The sequence below is a fragment of the Pimephales promelas genome, chromosome 11 (genome assembly GCF_988280905.1).
Source record: "Pimephales promelas chromosome 11, fPimPro1.hap1.1, whole genome shotgun sequence".
NCBI classification, from domain to species: Eukaryota; Metazoa; Chordata; class Actinopteri; order Cypriniformes; family Leuciscidae; genus Pimephales; species Pimephales promelas.
The window spans coordinates 19951904-19960361 of NC_142779.1; the positions used below are offsets into that span (position 1 = coordinate 19951904).

The window sequence follows — 8458 nt, forward strand, 5'->3', positions numbered from 1 at the left end:
AAACTTGCTGCTTATTTCCACATCTACATTCGATTGTAAATCCCAGATTTTCAATGCAGTTACTTTTAAGACCCACTGTAAATAACAAAGAATACAAAAGATCTATCTCTCTCCAGATGCATTGATATAATCTTTTTGATAGTTTTACAAGAATACCGGCTGAGCCACAAGTCTGCCTGCTAACCAAACCATTCCTGGCAGTAAAGATAAAAATAATAGAAAATTATCACATTTATGCTTGAGGAAAGCTTGCATAGAACTCTCTTGACCTCATTTAACATGACTACATGTCTTGGTGTGTTTGTGTTTGTGGTAGCCACTTATTTTGCTAATGACTATGCAAATAAAGTTCAGAAGGCAGTACATATGTACCGAAAATCTGTTCTTTATGGAAAACAGTGGGAGAGTTACTCCTGTAGTGCTTTATTTATTTATATAAAGACTACATGTAATAAGCAAACTGAAAGCCCTCTCTGTTGCCCCTCATCTTCTGCTACTACTTTACAAAAGCATAATTCAATCCACCCTACTGTACTGCTCAATCTGTTTCTACACAATTTTAACCCCTTTCAAAAACAAACTTAATAAAATCGCACATACTGCTTATAAAATGATCAATCTCCTCAGTTTATCAGCCATGAATGAATAAATAATCATAATAATAAATGATGAATAAATGAAAATTCTTCACATGACTCCCATCCGGTGGAAGATACAGAGCACTACTGTAAACCCTAACGCTCAAAATAATGAATTGGTTTGAGTAGGACAAACTTAAAATAAACTAATTAGTTCAGCCAAATTAACTTTTATGAGTATTTAGTGCACCCCTTTGTCTTTCAAGTTCACAGAACTGATATATTTTAAGTAAACTGAATTGTTTCATTGTTTTGAGTTTTATGAAATTGTTTATTTTAATCTAGACGAACTTAAGTTTACCTGAAACGGCATGGTGTCTATTTCCCAGTATGCTTTGAAAGGGAGAGTAAATGCTAAATTTAAGTGTAAAATAATGTTGTTGTTTTTTGTGCAAGATTAATATTAAGTGGGAGATTTAGTAGCCATTAATGTTTTGTTATGCTAATTTAGAAGAATTTCCGTGAATGTTGGTGTGCATGCAGTGGATTTGAGAGCAAATACGTAAGGGTTAATGCCCGACGAGGTGTCCATTGTCAGGTTTTAATGGACGACGGCGAGGCGTAAACCGGCCGACGCGCAGCGGAAAAATACAAAACCTTTATATTGCTGCTCTCATACAGGAAGTGATACTGTGTAATATACTATTATTAACAAGTTAACAAATTAGTATGTAAGCAAACTAGCTTGTTAAAGCTAACTAGGTGTATACTAATAAGTGTTAACATTGAGATTACAGTAGTTAAATGTATGAATTGGTGCACTTAAATATTTCAAGTTAAGTAGCCTACAATTTAATAAAATCTGCTAGTTCTGCTTACCTCTCCACCCATACATCCATACATACATACATATGTGTACAAAGCTTCTTGAAAAGGTTGAAATGAAAGAATGGCTTATACATTCCTTTTCATCTTGAATGAGAATATATAATTTTCTATTTCAATTGATTGTGATTCATGTTGTGTTTCCTTCCAGATTTTGTAGTGCATTCTTTGCATTTCTTTGTTGTGATGGTAAAATGAGATTACAGTAAATTCACAGGAAAAGAAAGGTGAGCGCACCTGCTCCAAAGAGTTTCTCCTCCACCTAGTGGTCAAATCAAAGAGGTAAGTCTGACCTTTTTACTTGAATGTTCAAGAGCAAAAAGTAGTTATAAAAGCAGTCATGGAAATGAAAGTACTCTCTTAATTAATAGGGGTTTTTATACAGAATAATTTGAGAGCTGCACTTAATCAAAAAATGAAATGAACATTTAAGATACGCATAAAGAAATTGAAAATGTGGCCTGAAATGAATGGCATAATGTAATTTTATTCGTTGTCATTTCACTATCTGCATTGTCTGTGTCATGTCTTGCTCTTGATGTTTATGGGTGATGTCCTTGCTGCTCTGTCCTAGGAGGGGCCAGAGTTAATGCAGTGCTATATTTGTGTTGACCCTCAGGGGCCATTAAATCACATAATTTTTTCATCAGCTGGATCTGACCTGATTTTCTAGACGGCCTCCTCAAGCAATGTGGGGGCAAATTAAATGGTACGGAAATGTAGATACATTTGTGTAATATTGCATTTAATTTTTCTTTTTGCCCTGCAGGGAAAAAAAATAGCTTTAAAACTGTACTTTTATAAGTAATTTGGCTGATCATGGATCTATTGCATATTATTTTCAGTTACAGGATAGTTGAATTTGAACAAATATATATTTTAGTGTAAATCTTTCGTCAAACACATTAGACTTAGGCAAGATTTCTACCTTTTAATCTCTCTTAAAACCATGTGTTTTATTTAGAAAATTACATAGTGATTGAATTTTTAAAGCTTGATCCATTCATGCTTGTGCGTAGAATTTTTTTTTTTTTTTTTTTTTTTTTTTTTGTACCAGACCTCATTTGACTGAAACTAGCAACATTTGTGGTACAATAGTTTTATTGGTGGTGTGTCACAATTATGACTTTTAATTATCATACAATTAATTAATTCTGTTTTGTTTGTCAAATTAATGTTTTTGTTTTGTCATGTTTTTACTTGAACTTGAATATAATAGTAAATAATATAATAAAATATGCCCATATGATTGACTTTAATGCTGTGAAAATGATATAATATAATGATATAGTGTAATATTTGCAGATTCTAATAATACACAGAAACCTTAATTTCATATGAAGGAAGACCTTTGACTTTCTTTGTGTTTTTTTTTTTTTGTACTCTTTGACAAAATGTGGTTGAAATTTATATTGGACAAAAATTATTGCTGTTATTTCAAATAATTGCGAATGACCATGATTATCAATAATAAATAATCGCGGCAGGCCAAGACACCATGGTACAGTTCTAAATAAACAGGTCTTCAGAATAGATAATTAAAATACAGTGATATTTAGGTCGCAAGTAAATGCATGTGTAGTATATGGAACCATCCCTGAGGAGTTGTGATATGTGTGGTAAGGTCATGACTGTTTATCTAACCTTGAATTGGACAGGTGAGCTCCAGGGGGTGGCAGCAGCCACATAACATTCCTCAGAGCTGTCAGTGGCGATGAGGGAGGGGCGGGAAAGAAAGCACCCTCTGTCTGTCAGAGAGGGGAAAACAGATGGTGAGAGGGGTGCTGAAAGCCACTAGTGGGGTCACGACCCAAATTGAGTCATAGGTCTGTTTTTGATTGCAGGAACAAAACAACGGTAAATGCAAACAATAACATTCAAATAATTAAATCAGGCATAGATTGCAAATTAAATAGGCTTGTCAAATTTTCAAGTGTTAGTTCATTTCTGTCATTATTTACTCACCCTCATGTCGTTCCAAATCCGTGAGACCTTCGTTCATCTTTGGGACACAAATTAAGATAGTTTTGATGAAATTTGAGAGCTTTCTGTGAATGACTAACTACTTTTTCCAACCCTTTGTTGTCTTCTGTGACAGTCTTTGATGCTGTTGACGTAGTAAACATAGTTCAGCGCTACTGGGATCTAAACCAGAGTTTGTTTGGAAGTGGGCCGAGACCCCCTGAAGTGGTGGGCCTCATTCCGCTTGTTTGGTGCACACCATGGTTCGGATGGCAGCTTTCCATTGGCCAATAGTAGACATTGCTAGCTAATTTCTCCCTATTGTTCCTTGAGGTTATCTTTTCTGTAATATGCTCATTTAAAGTTAATATATGAAACAATAATTTATAAAATTGTTAAATGTCATTTTTTGCCAATCTTACGTATCATACTGTATATTATAATGTTGTTATGCCTAAATCACTTGGAAATTTAAAATAGTTTATTTATTTATTTTTTTATGTAACATTATATACGAAACATTGTATATGTGTGTGAATTATTGCAGCCAAGAGCATGAAACTATTGAAATTCAACCCTAATACACTGTAAAAAATTTGGAGTAGAATTTACTTGAAAAAACCTTGCTAACAAATCTCACTCAGAAAAGGCTAGTAAAATTTACAAACATTTACTAGCAGCCTTAATTAGAAATGTTTAAGTTAAATTTACTTGGGTTTTCCAAATAAGTTTTATTGACTCTTTGTCTGTAAATTTTACTTAAGTAAAGCTTATAAATCTATTGAGATTTTTTTTGTGAAATTTACATGAGAGTCCTAGTTATATATTTTTTTATTTATCTTGAGTAACCTTTACTTTAAATATTACGTAAACATTACTTACCATTAGTAATACAAATTATATTTTCAATAATAATAATAAAAAAAAAACAAGACATTTTTTTCTGTTTTACAGTTTTATTTTAATTAAATTCTCGAAAAACAAGTGCACAAAAAAGAAATGGACACATCAAGATTATCTGCTATTGGCCAAAAAATACGACCAAAATTGTTCAGCATCTTTAAACCATCACAGATGTTTTAATGTCTTTGTGTAGGTCATAACAGACCAAACATTTTATGCAAGATGCTTAACTGATCTCACATACAGCATTGAAATAAAACTCTGCTTCTGTTTTCTATGCAAAGAGCTAACTTTTGGAGAAAACTTTAAAGCATCCAGCCCAAGAAAGATTTTTTGAAAGACTTCAAATGTGTTTCTCAGCTTTGGTGGATAGCTTAAGTTCAGGGCGTAAATGAAGCCCATGAGCAGAAGGCACGCATTTGTGAGATTCTTACATCCCAACAGCACCTCAGTTCCCTCAATGACGACGATGACATCAGCGATGTTGGCCTGCAGTGTTGCCCAGTACAATGATCTTCATAACATGATTGGTGATGTTATCTTTAATCATGTCTCTGCTTACATCCTGTCAAAAACACAAATAAGAGCAAAATGATTACAATAATGTACACCAAGTTGCATGTTCTCTTTAATTTTATGTGATAAGTGCCCCATACAGATTTGGTCTCACCATCATTAAATCAAGACAGACAAAGTACAGAGGAACTGTCTGCAAGACACCTAAACTACCTACGAAGCTACAGTACTGTAACAAGGTTAAGGCACTTGTGTAAAAAATCTAAAGTGGCATAGCCTTTAAAATGCTTTCATAACTGAACAAGCTTGGTGTGTTTGTCGCTGTCGTGCTAGCGTTGTTGGGAAAGATGATGACGGTGACGTAAGACCTGGCTCTGTGGTGGCTCTAGCCTGTGGAAAGGCAAACCAGTTCATCGAAAGCTTGTCAGTCGTTCCCTCTCCAAACCGGCAAAAGCACTAGCTCTGAACTAATACCCGGTTCATTCTGTTGAAAAGGGGGTATTAAAATGACCACTGAAGCACCAAGATTTGGTGCTATATAGGACTTAAAGTGCTTCTCCTGTGATTACATGCTAAATAACCATGTTCATGCTATGTAGAACCTTTTGAGTTGACAAACTACAGCACAAAGATATAAAAGAAAAAAAAAATTATGGGCATGAAAATAGTAATGTGCCTTAGACTTTTGCAGGACTGTACATCTATAAAATCAAAACAATTTTAATTTATGCATTAATGTACCTGGTAGACTTCAATGAGTTCTTCAGATGACTCTCCAAGGTAGGAAAGAAGGCAGCGAATCACAGCATCTCTCTTATCTTCAATTTGCTTTTAAAAACAAAAGTAAGAGCAAACATGAACAGTGTACACTTCCATCTACATACAACTGCATATCTATAAAATCAGCAAGCAGCAGGATATCAGATGTGCAATATATAAATTTACCTGGCAGAGTGAATCTAGTAAACTTCGAATTTTTATGCCAGCATCCCCACCCTTCATTCACCCTTCATTACAGTGGAGGTTAAAGGGATAGTTCACTTTGAAATTAATTTTTGATATGTTTTATCTTACTTCAAGGGCATCCAAGGTGTAGCTGTCTTTGTTTCCACAGTATTTTCAATTTTGATATTTATGTCATATAATGGAGGATTTAAAGTCACCACGTCAAAGAGCATGCACAGAGAAGTCCAAATTAAACATGATTTAATTACTCGTAAATGTAAGTACACACTGATGGCCTAAGACACGAAACGAGCGGTTTGTGTGAGAAAATGAACAGTATTTCTATAATTTTTTTACCTCTTGTAACCACAGCCACGTCCAAGTGATCTGAAGGCGCGGGCGCTTTGTGGCTGTGGTTACAAGAGGTAAAAACTATATAAATACTGTTCGTTATCTCACACAAACCGCTCGTTTCGTGTCCAATGTGTACTTACATTTACGAGTCATTAAATCATGTTTAATCTGGACTTCTCTGTGCATGCTCTTTGAGGTGGACCCCCTATACCTCTATTATATGACTGACAGACAACACCGGTTTGACCGAAAAATGGCAAAATTGAAAATACTGTGTAAACAAAGACACCTACATCTTGGATGCCCTGCCTTGAGGTAAGCTAAAACATATCAAAAATTAATTTCAAAGTGAACTATCCCTTTAAGATTTAATTATGTATTTTAACATATGTTTCAATTTTAAAATATGAAACATATGAATATGTAGTGCTGCTAGACCTGTGTTTACTGTATCTTTTGAAGTGATATACTGTATATATATATATATACACACACACACACACACACAAACCATGTATATGTGTGTGGCTATAGCCAAAAAATCTATTGAAATCTGTGTCATACTGCAAGGTTAATCAGTGTTGTAGGGTGTAAGATTTATTGCCAACTTACCTTGCATGGAGCTTGAATAGTGAGTGCAATCTGTGAAAACATTAGAAATGTTAATGTAAGAAATATATGTTTTACCAATTTTGAATAAATATACTGATCTTATCGATTTGAAATATGAACAGTTATTTGTTTTGGAACAACTGCATTCAAGTAACGTTAGCCTAAGCATCAACATAAATGTTCAAGACAGCATTGTTAATTGTAACGTTATAGGTTCAATATAATCTCTTCTTTAACTTGATTATCATCATATGCTTATCTATTTTATCGATAAAACAAAGCAGTCTATTGATGTGAATTAATGGGGGATTAACAGTTCTCCGTCACATTTAAAGTTAATTTCATGCTGGGCACGGGTGAGTTATCATTCCAGGCTCGTAACGTTAACCGCGACTTCCAAGGCTGCAGGCCTAAATTACATCATGTCCAATTTTAATTTAAACTTTCATTTATAATTCTGATAACACGCAAGGTCACGATTATTTATTCACACAGATGAATAAACACACACCCTTGGACGCCATTTGTCTCGACGCGGGGGCAAAGTTCATTTTAAAATTCACTGTAGCCTACATCAAACGTCTCCGTATATTAACGTGTTTATTAACAACCTATATGTAAAATACAAGACAATTGTTTTCGACACAGAGATGGCGTTTGCTAATAACGGATGTTTAAGTTATGCAAAAACTCAACTCTGTCAACTAGGCTATGTTAACAGTTAACTTAACGCTTTACTAACCACCAGCTGCAGATGTTCTGCAAATGTAACTAAATCGACCAAATAAACAAATATTTCATAACTTACCGTGTAAAAATCACATCAGTCTTCAAGAAAAGTTCCCGTTGCTTTCTTCTTCGCGCCACTTCTGAATCTGATTCTGTACCAAGAAATCAATGCGCATGCGCTTGGATTGCCTGGCTTCTTGGAGTAAGTTTTACTTGCGTTCGTCATTTTTTTGCATTAGTTCATTAGATGACAAAACACTAGTAAATATTACTTGGGCAGTTCCAGTTGAATTTATTTATGTATTTAAGCACAATAAATTAAAAAGAAGCCTCAAGTACCATATTGAATTAAACGTGACATTTTTAAGTAAAAAGAATAAATATGATTTGTTTGTAAAATTTACTTAAATCATGCTACCTTTATTTACAAGGTCAAAAAATCATTTTTTACAGTGTACCACATTAACCTATAAAGACAAACTTGCTTGAGTTTTTCAAAAGTGTTTCCTGTATAAATATATAGCCTGGTAATACCAGACTCTGCTACTTAACTTTGCTTCGTAGACAGACGTAGCTAACGATAACAAGTGATAAATTAAACTTTTCCCAAAACCAGTCGGGAGCAGGGCCACATCACCTCCATTTAAAAGGTTTATCAAACACTCTTCTTTTTCTGGCTTCAGTTTGAAAAACCCCAATGTTCTCCATAACAGAGCGAATTGCATTCCGTGTCTCGTTTCCCATTCGATTTCTCGGCGCTTAGCGTCTACGTCACGGCTCTCAGCCCGTCCACTGTTCGTTGATTGGCCGGCCGTCTGAAGGCCGCTGGAAAACTGAAAGATAGGCTGCTATCTCAGACTGACTACAGAAGCGAAATGAAATTAGCAGAAGTAGGAAGTCTGACATAGTCAGGCTAATTAATATATGAATACAGGTCAGTTTTTAATTTAAAGGATTTTTATTTTTACAGTGTT

The 8458-nt window shown here is 34.5% G+C and overlaps 1 long non-coding RNA gene across 1 annotated transcript; it reads right to left on the reverse strand.

Moving 5' to 3' along the window:
- Nucleotides 1-4362: 4362 nt before the first annotated feature.
- LOC120485898 (uncharacterized) lies at nt 4363-7946 on the reverse strand. The gene is made up of 4 exons (XR_005624073.2): nt 7564-7946; nt 6756-6785; nt 5586-5672; nt 4363-4893 (listed from the first exon to the last, which is right to left on the reverse strand). It is a non-coding gene; the product is annotated as an uncharacterized LOC120485898 (long non-coding RNA).
- Between the last annotated feature and the right edge of the window lie 512 nt (nt 7947-8458).